Raw genomic sequence first — 13,503 nt, forward strand, 5'->3', positions numbered from 1 at the left:
AAGAATAGCTCTTCAGGTTGTATGTATCTGCATAATGTATATAAGACATATAAGCATGCTAGTTAGAATCTAATTTCAAGGGCAACTGGATGGCTCAGTCACTTAAGCATCGGACTCTTGGTTTAAGTTCAGGTCATGACCTCATAGTTCCTTAGGTCAAGGCCCACATTCAGCTCTGTGCCGACCCTGGAGCCTACTTAAGATTCTCTCTCTCTCTGTCCCCGCCCCACCCCCCTCTTCCTCTCTCTCTTTCTCTAAAAAATAAAAGAATCTAATTTCAGTTTCTGTAACATACGGACCTCACATATTCATAGATTAAACAAAATAAAAGTTGATGTATTCATTGGCTACGTGCTGAGAGGTTTTAAAGGGATGACACCTGTCTTGTTCCACCATTTTACAATCTTGCTCTCACCTCTCTGGTATAGGATGTTTCACAATTGCATCTACATTTTAGAAAGGAAGGGGAAGAAAGGTTGCATTGGACTTATTACAAGCATACAGAAAAGAAGTAATACAAACTCAGGTTTCTATGACCTAAAAAACAACCAGTGTTTTCAGGGCTCAGTCATTTAAGGGTCTGACTCTTAGTCATGACTCAGGTCATGGTCTCATGGTTCATGTGTTCAAGTCCCTTATTGGGCTCCATGCTGACAACATGGAGCCTGCTTGGGATTCTTTATAGCGCTCTCTTTCTGACCCTCTCTGGCTCACTCTCTCTGTCTCTCCTCAAAGCAAATAAACTTAAAAAAATTTTTTTTAAACACCGGTGTTTTCAACATTCCCACACTGAACTGAGTTGTTTAGCACTTAGCTCAATTCAGATAGGAAAGAGGAAAAAGAGGATTACAGGTGGGGTCAACAATACAAGCCATGGTCTAACACTCATATTTTCCAGACCCCTATGATTTTTTAAATAAATACAGCTCATAGAATCCTATACCATTACAATTTCAAGGTAGCAAAAGACATAGCACGAACACGTGAGGTAGATTAAAAAATGTTTAAGTTAGGTATCTTCATTAAAAAAGCATACTTTGCCCTGGAGCCGTGGTGAATTATAGTGATAGTAGTTTGTGAATCCATCTCTTCACATATTCTATGTCAGGTACGTATTTCAGCACCTGCTACATATTTTATTTTGCTTGTTTATAAAAATAATAAAATGAAAAACAAATCATCTGAAAGACTTTCAGTGCCTTATGAAAGTAAACTTAACATTCTTTTGAGGGGAGAGGTAATGTAGAACAGTATTTTTGAAATACCTTTAAGTGGTTCGAAAATCAGGAATACCTTGGAACCCTGACATGGCTCTGATTTACCACCTAATAACTTCGGTTTTTAGGAATAAAGTGGGGTTCTTATTTAAAGGCTGAAATACTACCATTTTTTTCTGAATACCAGTAATAATTTAAATTCATGACTTCTGTATTCATGCAACCCAATTTAATATGAGCAGTGTTTCTCACGTTCCATGTTTATGAAGGGTATGTGTTGAGGGTATACTGAACTCTGTAATGAACAGATGCTAACAGTAACTACCCAGTGTGCTACCCTTAGGAATCGGAGCCTGTTATATTTTACCTTTCTTGGCAACCTATAGACAGAAGAAGAAAATTATTTTGTCTTAAAGTAGGAAGATGCACACTTTAAAATCAAACATATAAAGTTATTGTTTACAAAAGGAGATTTCTTGTAACAGTGAAAGTCATATATTTTTTTAATTTTAATGTTTTATTTATTTCCGAGAGAGAGAGAGAGACAGAGAGAGAAAGAGAGAGACAGCGTGAGCAGGGGAGGGTCATAGAGAGAGGGAGACACAGAATCCGAAACAGGCTCCAGGCTCTCAGCTGTCAGCACAGAGCCCGACGCAGGGCTCAAACCCACAAACCTCAAGATCATGACCCTCGGATCTTCGACCCGAGCCGAAGTCGGACGCTCAACCGACTGAGCCACCCAAGCGCCCCGAAAGTCATATTTTTTAATTTGAGGTATATTAATTTGTGCATTTTAGATACTAGTATGTTTGTTTATCACAGAGAAACAATATTTTGAAAATATTACTAACTGAAAACTGGAAGAAAATTAAAGCTTTTATAGATATAGAACTCAGCGGGAAAATATGGCACATTGGGAATATAGTTTAAATATTAACTATTATTTTAGATATAATACTGTATGAAATATTATACGAAATAACTGTCTGAAGAATAGTGGATGTGACTGTAGGTATTAAACATCTGTTACATGAAATAGGAAACTCTTTTGCAAAATTACGTTTCAGAATATTTAAATGATGACAGTTAGTGATTTGTATTTATATGAATGTGGTATTTATGTAAACTTTCCAGATGTATAACATATCAATGAATATCTTATTAAAATTATGTAATTTTAACTTTTGCCATACTATTCTAAAATTGATTATTAACTAAAGTTAATGAAGGAACATGAGATTAAGGATAGGTTAAATTTTATTTGTAACATGCCACTAATAATATTCAAGAGAAAATCTTAGTTACTAAGAAGTTTAAAGCTATTTCAAATATTATTATGAAAACTCTCTTTAGGTGTTCTCAAATACATCAGTATCTGCTGATTTAATCTCATATTCTGATAAATGTTGAAGAGTAATTAATGAAACAATTCTTGTATTTTTCTAAAGGCTGTAGATGTTGATAAGAATATATAGATAGAACTTGTCAGTCAGCAATTTGTGTTAAAATTCTTTTTATTTTTGACTGAAGGAGTTTGGTCAAGTTTTTTAATTCTTTTGAATCTATATCATCATCTTCAAAACAAACATAATAACTAATAGTAAATAAGTAAATGAACATTTTCCTTTGGAGTAAATGAGATAATCTGCATAAGGGCTTGATTCGTCATAGGTATTCAGAGAATAATAGTTAAATAGTTACTTTAATTTCTTTCCTGTTGAAAAAGTGAACTGTGAAAGCCACAAAAACTGTTGTGGTGTCAGCAGAAAGAGTGAAGTGAAGGCTGTGATTGTGGAGGAAAGTTGAAAGATGGAGGAATGGAGGGATGCCTGGGTAGCTTAGTTGGTTAAGTGTCTGACTCTTGGTTTCAACTGAGGTCATGATCTCAGGTCATGAATCAGGCTCCATGCTGGGCGTGGAGCCTGCTTGGGATTCTCTCTCCCCACACCCAACCCCTCCTCCCCATCTCTCTCTCTGTCTCTCAAAAAAAAAAAAAAAAAGATGAATGAATGGAGAAGTGACACAAATGGGGGTCATTGATTAAACAAATTGAATTTATAGTTTAAACTTTGAACAAAAAGATCATGTTGATAGCTTCACTGATGAGTTCTTTAAAACACTTGTCTCAATAAAAGAGGATACAACTCTTTCTATTTTGTATAATGAGGCCAGGATTACCCTGTTATTCAAACCAGATAAAAACATATAAGAGAAGAAAACTACGGATTGATATTCCTCACAAATATAGATGCAAAAAATCCAATGAAGCATTAGTATATCAAATCCAAATTATTTAGAATGAGTATTGTCTTTAGATTTGGATTTGGATTCGGAGTGAATTTTCATACTGAAATGAAGGGTAGATATGGTTAACCAGGTTGGCCTGTATTCCCCTCCTGGCTTGCAGCAGAGTGCCTTAATACCTCTTAGACATTTGCAATTGCTTAATCTACAAATTACTTATTAAGAAATGTTTAATATCTAAAAGATCACTGGATGAGGTCTCTATATAATCAGTGAGAAGCAGTCCAAACAATCCTTTTATATACTCTCTGATGAAATCTCCCTACTTATTAGGGATGTGGGTTATAAGGGGCAAATGAGCTGGAGACTGAACCCAGAGAGGAGTCCAGTGTTATGTCCATTATCCTATGCTTAAGTTTACTCACTGGCTTGGACTTAACTGTGCTATCCACTGTGGCCATGGTGTTGGTGAGCACTGAAAGTTCAATAGCGATCCCTAGATTTCTTTAGAACAGAGTGGCTCTGGAATTCAGGAAATTCAAGCTATTAAGTATGGGTCCTCTAACAATGGTCATAACAAGAGCTCTTTCAACTGCTGAATTAAAAATTTCTGAGCATAAGTGTTACATTTTAATTTTTAATATAATCAAATATATATATATATATAGTATATGTCTCAGACTTCTCAACCTATCCACATAAAATAGTATAATTTAATATCTGCCTCAAAATTCAGATACAAGGTAAAAAAATTACAAAATAAAAAATATACAGAAACACACACACATCTGCATACATCTTCTGGATGGCTCAGTCATACCATTATAAAACTTTTTGAACTTTAGGTACAGAGAGATAACTGAGTAAAGAAGACCCCCTGTTAGCTTAATTTATTGGAAACGACGTTGATGTATGATTTTTCTAGTAATATATCGTATCCCCCCGAAAAGCAAGGTAGCTCATTTCTACTACCACTTCATATTTGTTTTCCCCATGCCACATATCAAATATTACAGAAGCCTTCTTTAATCGATTTGTCTTTATTATGGAACATTATTTGTTTTCCCCTCATCCCTATTTCTGAAAGCCCTAACAGCTGCTGAACCACACTGTTTTTAACTACCACTTCCGTTGCCACCAGATTTATTTTAAGGTACCATTTCTCTTGCCTGATCTTCCCTCATTTCTCTTCACTTTTCTCATTCTCTTGTCTCTTTTTGCCAATAACACTTCATTTTTCCATCAGATGTTTTAAAAAGTATTTACAATTTCCGATTAGCAGACATTAAACATTACAATAATAATGACTTCCAAGTATTTTGTACTACTTTTTATTGACTTATCATTGACATGCAATATTGTGTTTGTTTCCGGTGTACAATATGGTGATTCAATATTTTCATACATTATGAAATGATGACTAGGATAGGTCTAGTTACCATGTGTAACCATAGAAAGTAATTACAGCGTTATAGACTATATTCCTTATCTTGTACATTACATCCCTATGACATATATCCCCTTTACCTATTTTTCCTGTCTCCTGACTCCCTCCCCTCTGGCACCAGTTTGTTCTCTGTATTTCTGAGTCCGTTTCTATTTTGTTTGTTCATTTGTTCTGTTTTTTAGATTCCACATGTAAATGAAAGCATACAATATTTGTCTTTCTCTGTCTGACTTATTTCACTTAGCATAATACCTTCCAGGCCTACCTGTGTTGCTGCAAATGTCAAGATTTCATTCTTTTTTATGACTGAATAATATTATGCTGAGTATATATAGATATGTATATATATCTATATATACCTAGAACATAAGGGTACATATATCTTTTCAAATTAGTGTTTACATTTTTTATCAGAAAAATACCCAGAAGTAAATTGCTGTATCATATCGTATTCTATTTTTTAATTTTTATTTTGAGGAAGACTCATACTGTTTTCTATAGTGGCTGCATCATTTACATTCCCATCAATGATGTGTGAGTGTTCCCTTTCCCTCCACCTCGTCAACATTTGTAATTTTTTTGACAGTGGCCATTCTGACAAGTGTGAGGTGGTTGCTCATTGTGGTTTTGATTTACATTTCCTTGATGAAGAGTGATGTTGAATATCTTTTCATGTGTCTGTTGGCCATCTGCCTGTCTTCTTTTTTTAAACAATTTTTTAATGTTTATTTATTTTGGAGAGACACAGAGAGACAGAGTGCAAGTAGGAGAGGGGCAGAGAGGGAGACACAGAATCTGAAGCAGGCTCCACGATCTGAGCTGTCAGCACAGAGCCTGATGCGGGGCTCGAACCCATGAACTGCAAGATCATGACCTGAGCCGAAGTCAGATGCTCAACCGACTGAGTCACCCAGGCGCCCCCCTGCCTGTCTTCTTACATCAATGAAACACTTAATACAGAGCCCAGAAATAAGCCCATGTTTACATGCTCAATTAATCTACAACAAAGGAGACATGAACATACAATGGGGAAAAGATTGTCTTTTCAATAAATAGTGTTCAGAAAACTGGACAACTATATTCAAAAAGTGAAAATGGGGGGGCGCCTGGGTGGCTTAGTCGGTTAAGCGTCCGACTTTCGCTTGGGTCATGATCTCGCGGTTCGTGGGTTCGGGCCCCGCGTCGGGCTCTGTGCTGACTGCCAGCTCAGAGCCTGGAACCTGTTTCAGTCTGTGACTCCCTCTCTCTCTGACCCTCCCCTGCTCACGCTGTCTCTCTCTCTCTCTCTCCCCTAGAAATAAATAAAAAAACATTAAAAAAAAAAAAAGTGAAAATGGGTCATTATCTTATACGATATACAAAAATAAACTCAAAATGAATTAAAGACTTGAATATAAGTCCTGAAACCATAAAACTTATAGAAGAAAACGTAGGCAATAGGCTCTTTGACATTGGTCTTAGCAGTATTTGTTTTGGCTATGTCTCCTCAGACAAGGGCAACAACAGCTAAAATAAACAAATAAGACTACATCAGACTAAAAAGTTTTTGCACAGCAAAGGTCAACATCAGCAAAACAAAAAGCAATCTACTGAATGGGAGAAGATACTTGCAATAGTATATCTGAGGGGTTGATATCCAAAATACATAAAAAGCTGTACAACTCAATCGTACAAAAAAAAGAACAACCTGATTAAAAAATGGGCAGTGGATGTGAATAACTATTTTTCCAAAATATTTACTTAATTTCTGATTTTAGAATGTGGCTTTTGGAATTAGGCATGCCTGGGTCTTTCCAAAACACTTAACAAATATTTGTTGAACGCTTACTATGAACAAAGAACTGTGCTAAATGCTACAGACATAGTGGCCTATAAGTCTTCCATCTCTAATGGAATTTCAGCTGGTGATGCTGAAATTTAATATTAAATAATATTTTAGAGATTGCCTAATTTTTCTCAGCCTCAGTTTATATCCCTATAATGAGGATAATAATATAGATCACAGAGTTGTGCTTGAAATTAAACATGATTATGAATCAAAAGTGTTCATTTTAGTTTTTACTCTATGAAGCACTCCATGAATTATGATTATTAATTTATTAGTATTGCTATTTTTTATTTTAAAAATATTTTATTATGATTAATTTATTATTATTTTTTATACATACCTCTAAACCTCATGACTATTTTAAAAGTAAGTATTGAATCCTTTCTTTACAGATAAGGTGACCAAAGCTGAGATAAGTTGTTATCTTACCCAGGACTGTGGTCATCGTGTTAGCACAGATTGCTGAAAAGGCGTGACCCGTCAGGTGGGACACCTCTGCCTGCAGTCACTAACCTAGTGACACTCTGTCCCCTGCAGAGACACAGGCTCTTTCCCTATCTTGAGAACTCAGATCTGATGTTATCTCATCCAGGAAGGCTTCCTGAATCTTAGGTAAGAAAAATTTCTTTTTATTCTCTAGTAATTCTACAAATTGTTCGATTATGCTATCCTTTTAAGTCTTCAGATTTAATTACTTTACTTGCCTTCTTTACTTGGGCTGGAGACTTTTACAGCCCTCAGTCAAACTCTGTATTCCAGGACCTTTCACAATGTCTGGCAGGGAATAGTTTCTTAATAAATGTTTTTGAATTGAATTGAAAATAACCACGACATTTATATCTGTAACACTTTACATATTGAATAAAAACATTATGTATCTTCATCTTCATGGTAAACAGCAAGTCCCTTCCCAAGTTTAGATAGCTATCCTTTTTTATCTACATTATGTACTTGAAGATATCTTGGTTTATTCATAAGTATCTGTATCTGATAACTCAAATATTTTTTCCAATGTCCTCCCACTCGATCTTCCTGCCTGGTTTAAATTAATAAATCAACCTGTTATCAGTCTTGTTAAGAACTGATAACTAAAGCAAGAAACTTGTAGTTTCATCGTGTTGTGCCTTCAATATTTAGTCCATCCATCAAAATAACTTAAACTCCGTGTTGTGAATTTACTTCATGACAACTGGGATTGCATGATACTCATTTAGTGATGCAAATTCCTTCTATTTATTGTATACCAGATCATGTCTAGAACATTACAGAGCAACAACTTATATAGTGCCCTGATTTTCTTACTGATTTTTTTCATCAATAAGAAAATATCTATATTTTGATCATATGAAACTATTTGAGTTCAGGGCCAATTTAGCTTCTGAAAACTACAGGTTACAGATTTTAGACACTACTTTTCCTTCTAATCCCTTACAAACAAATCACTATTAAGGTAATCAAAAAAGTTTTTACAAAAAGGATTTTCCACATCTCTTCTCAATCTTCAATGTAATTATGATTCATCTTAGAACTAAAAGAAATAACTTTTCACTTATTTTGCATCTGGTTGGCTTTAAATGTAGGAGGGGGTATAAAAACATTTTTAATAAAAATTCTATGTCTAATACTACTTGAATTTATTTTATTACAGAATTAAAACAACAGTTATATATATAGATGCAAAATTAATTGAGAAATCATCACACATAAGAAACACAGGACAGTTTTACACACTTAAGTATGAGGGAATATACTTATACACATTAAATAAGCAGGGATATATCATTCGCAATAATAATTACTTCACACAGCACAACCAATATAATTTTCCTTTATCTCTCATTAGTTTCTACTATTTAGTGCCAAGCAAGTCTACCAGGCAAGTAGTAAGTAGAGAGCTCTTAAAATTCTCCTATTAAAACTCTCTTGGGGTGCCTGGATGGTTCTTTTGGTTAAGCAACTGGTTCTTGATTTCAGCTCAGGTTATGATCTCATGGTTCAGGTTCGTGAAGTTGAGCCCCAGGATGGACTATGTGCTGACAGCATGGAGGCTGCTTTGGAATCTCTCCTTCTCTCTCTGCCCCTCCCCCACTCACTCGCACTTGGAAACATTTTTCTCTCTCAAAAGTAAATAAACATTTAAAAAATAATAAAGTTTATTTATTTACGAGAGAGAGAGGCAGAACATGAGTGGGAGAGAGGCAGAGACAGAGGGAGACACAGAAGCAGGTTCCAGGCTCTGAGTGTCAGCACAGAGGCCGACCAAGGGCTCAAACCCACAAACTATGAGATCATGACCTGAGCTGAAGTTGGACACTTAACCAACAGCCACTTAGGTGCCCCTAAGTAAACTTCAAGAAGAAAAAAAGCTACTTTCTTAAAATTTTCCCTTATTATAAGGAAAAACCAGCCTATGTACTTATTTTCTCTTCTCTATTTGTAATATAATTTATTTGTACCATTACCTTTTATTACTAGAGGTTTCAAATAATTGCTTTTTAATTTTAAAAAATATTTTTTCTTGACTTTTGAAATTAATTTATACTATTTAATTTCTTATTAAATTAATGCTTTAACATTGTACATTTTTCACTAAAAACTATTTAGCTGCATTCCATATTCATTGACAGGCACTATTTTCATTGTCTACAATTCTTATGATTTTCAAACCCATTAGCATTGGTCTTTATGAGTCCTTGTGGAATATACATATATTTGAGTTTTCAAACCCACAAGACTTGCAACTCTTTTTAGTTCTTTACCACTATACAGTCACCTTATGGTAAGAGTAAATAGTCTGAATGATGTGACTTTTTTTAGTTTTATTGATAATTCTTAAAACAGTAGCACATGAAAATTATAAATAAAATGTTCCATTTCTGCTGAAAAAAGCAAAGAATACCTAGGTACAGGTTCCATTTGTATGTGTTCAAAAGAATAACTATGTTAATTCAAAACTTTTGTAACCTTATTTAATGAGCTACTGTTTATACTTTTTCTTTTTTTTTTAATTTTTCAATGTTTTTATTTATTTCTGAGAGAGAGAAAGAAACAACCCGAGCAAGGGAGGGTCAGAGAAAGAGGGAGACACAGAATCTGAAACAGACTCCAGACTCTGAGTTGGCTTTCAGCACAGAGCCCAACACGGGGCTCGAATCCACAAACTGTGAGATCATGACCAGAGCTGAAGTCGGACGCTTAACCGACTGAGCCACCCAGGCGCCCCTGTTTATACTTTTTCATAGGCATGCATGAAAGCCTCCTTGAATGATCAAGTTTTTGAATTTACTCTTGGAACTTTGTCAGTTTTGCTTTATATATTTCAAAGCTATATTTGTGTATGCCTAGAAAATCATCATTGCTATTTGTATTTTTGTGATATGTAAAATATGATGCAGCATAAAGAATAAAATTTCAGTGGCAGCAAAGATTTATTTATTTCCCATACAGAATCTATTATGGATCTAGTAGATTCCTTGGGGAAATTGTCATCTGTAAGATAACTCAGTAACCCCAGGTGATGTGGGCTCCACATGGCAAGTCCATTTTGCAAAACTGTGGTGTCCAATATGGTAAGACTTCTATTAGTTACTGAACACTTGATATGTGGCTCTGAACAGAAATATGCTACAAGTATAAAATACACTGAATTTAAGTGAAAAAAGGTAAACCATTTTATTAATATTTTATATTGATTACATGTTGAAATGGCATTATGTTGGATATATTTGGGTTAAATAAAATGATATTAAAATTAATTTTATTGGTTTCATATTATTTTTTTTTTAATTAACTGAAGGAAAATTTATAACTACCTATGGAGGTCACAGTATATTTCTCTTGGAATGCTCTGATCAAGAACAGAGAGCCTCAGTCTTTTTGGCAAGAGAAGAGCCGGACTGGAGAATCATGCATGTGCTCTACACTGCCTCAGCTCCTAAGGGACGCACATCTTTTCTGCTCTTATTTCATTACCTAGAATTACTCACACATGACCACCTCACTGCAAAGGAAAAGAAAAGTGCAAGTTTCCATGTGTCTAGAAGGACAGAGTAACAAGATATCTGTGAGTACTAGTAAGCCTAATACAATTTATTGTTGAATTATGCTTTTTGTTGTTATGTACTGTGTCCATCTGCTTCTCTGCTTTTTATCTTAAATTCAAGTCTATTTCTTTTTATATTTAAGATATCAGTTTTCCAAATACATTTGTTTTACTGTTATTACATTCACTGTATTTTGGAAAATATTTTTCTGAAAACTTTTGGCTCAATATTTTCTTGTCTTTTTATTTTTCAAATTTTCTTGTCTTTTTATTTTTCAAAATTTCTATGTTATAGCTTTACCATACATCTTGTGACGGATGAAGCATGTTATGTTTTAATTTCATTATTTAAATAGATGGATATAACTAGTTTATATTTATTATGATTCTATATACTGTGGGATTTATTATCATTTAAATGATTTCATTATTTAAATAGATGGATATAACTAGTTTATATTTATTATGATTCTTTATACTGTGAGATTTATTTATTTATATTTATTTATATGTTATTAGAAAGTCAATGATGAGTTTCTAAATAAAAATTTATTATTTAAATTTATAAAATTTATGTTTTATATTTACCAGCTTTGTTTTTTATCTTTTATTTTTAATGCCTTCCTCTCTTTTGTTTTATGCACCTGGATGGACAGATAATGTAACCTCTATCTCTTTTTCATGCTTCTGTTATTTTAGAAGCAATAGAATATACAACTGTTCTTACAACAGTTAGCTTTAAATATGTAATATGTATCCTTAACTATTGTTTTCTAACACAATGTAAAATTATGCAACAACATTATATCTTTGAAAGACAAAAAGTTCATTGTCTTAACCACTCTCTAAACAATCTCTCTCTTGCTACTATTGATTTATAATCATTGTCATGTTTTTCACTCACCAATTAGCTACCATATGTCTCACAAATCAATAGCTAATTCAATCTACCATTTTTCATCATATTTTCCATACAACCAGTCCTCACATCTAGGCTCAAAGTTTTTCCTGTTTAAGTATATATTTTAATAAGTCTTTTAGTGTGTATCTGTGTGAACTCTCATTCGTTTGTCTGAAATTATCTGTATTTTTCTGGTATTTTTATTTTAAATATATTTTTAAATAAGCTCTACACCCAAAGTGGGCTAGAACACATGACCCTAAGATCTAGAGTTGCATGCTGTGCCAACTGAGCCAGCACAGTACCCCACTGGTATTTTTAAATAACAGTGCAGCTAGAAATAGAAATTTCAGTTGAATATGATTTTCCTTCAGCACATCATACCAATGTCATTTGGTATTTATTATTGTTGATAGGTATATTGTGAGTCTAATTGTCTCTAATTTTTTTTGTTTGGTGATCTGACTTTCCTCTCCATTTGCATTTATAATTCTTTATCTTTAATAAATTCTTTATCTTGGTAATTTGTAGTTTCAATGTAATGTAACTAGGTAGTAAGAACCTTTTTCATTTATCTTACTTGGAACTCAGAATGCACATTGTCTCTCAGGACTCAGGCCTTTGTTTTCTTAAGTAATTTTCTACAATTCCAATGTTTTTTGGATTCCTATTAGAGGTGGCGCCTCTCAATTTATTCTTCAGATCTCCTAATACTCTTTTGTACTTATTATATCTAACTGTCTCTCAATATTGGATTCTGAGGAACTTCCTTATCTGTGCGTCACCAAGTCTATTTGACTGTTTTCAGCTTTCTTCCGTTGGACGTCTTTCTTTTAGAGATGGCATTTTTGACTTGTCAGATTTTCTTTTTTTTCTTTTTTTTTTAATTTTTTTAAAAATATTTTATTTATTTTTAGGAAAGAGAGAGACAGCGTGAGCATGGGAGGGTCAGAGAGAGAGGGAGTCACAGACTCTGAAACAGGCTCAAGGCTCTGAACTGGCAGTCAGCACAGAGCCCAACGCGGGGCTCAAACCCACGAACCGCGAGATCATGACCTAAGCGAAAGTCGGACGCTTAACCGCCTAAGCCACCCAGGCGGCCCTTGACTTGTCAGATTTTAAATTTATTTGCTTTTTCATACCTCTTTTTTGTATCATTTATGCTTTTTCAATTTTGGAGAAGATACTCTACTGATGCAATTCCTTTATTTAGCTTTCTAAAGATGGCAGACATTTAAAAAAAAAACTTTTTAAAAACTTAAGTTATTTATATTTCATCTGAAGTGAATCCAGCTTCCAACTGCTGACATTTTAGGCTCTCATTCTCTCTAGTGACTTTGAATACTATGATTCTTCAACCTGCTATTTCATTTAATAGATAATCATGAAATTTTTACATGTCATTAAATGTTCTTCTAGGTTTACATGGTTAATATAAATATTATCACACTCTTAGCCCTAAGATGTTTAGAAATTTTTATTGACCTAAAGTCACAGTGCACACTTTTACACATAAAACGTTACAGGTAATTTGATTATTTTGTTTATTCATAGCATTGAAAGAGTCTGAACGTATTTGGAAGTATTTTATTGAGTATATTTTCAACTTCATTGTGTATAGACTCTAAAGATGACTATTATCATTGATAAGAAGCATAACAAAGTTTTTGATACCAGGCAATATAAAACTTCAACTATGTGTTTTCATATTCCAGCATCAGATAGTTAGAAAAAGCAAGTTTTTAGAGATAACCTTGCAGTGCTGAAAAATGCAACTCTTTCCGTTATACCAAGAGTAAAAGATGCATTTAGAAATGCTTTGAG

This window comes from Hyaena hyaena, unplaced genomic scaffold (genome assembly GCF_003009895.1).
Source record: "Hyaena hyaena isolate Hyena2069 unplaced genomic scaffold, ASM300989v1 scaffold_1089, whole genome shotgun sequence".
Classification (NCBI taxonomy): domain Eukaryota; kingdom Metazoa; phylum Chordata; class Mammalia; order Carnivora; family Hyaenidae; genus Hyaena; species Hyaena hyaena.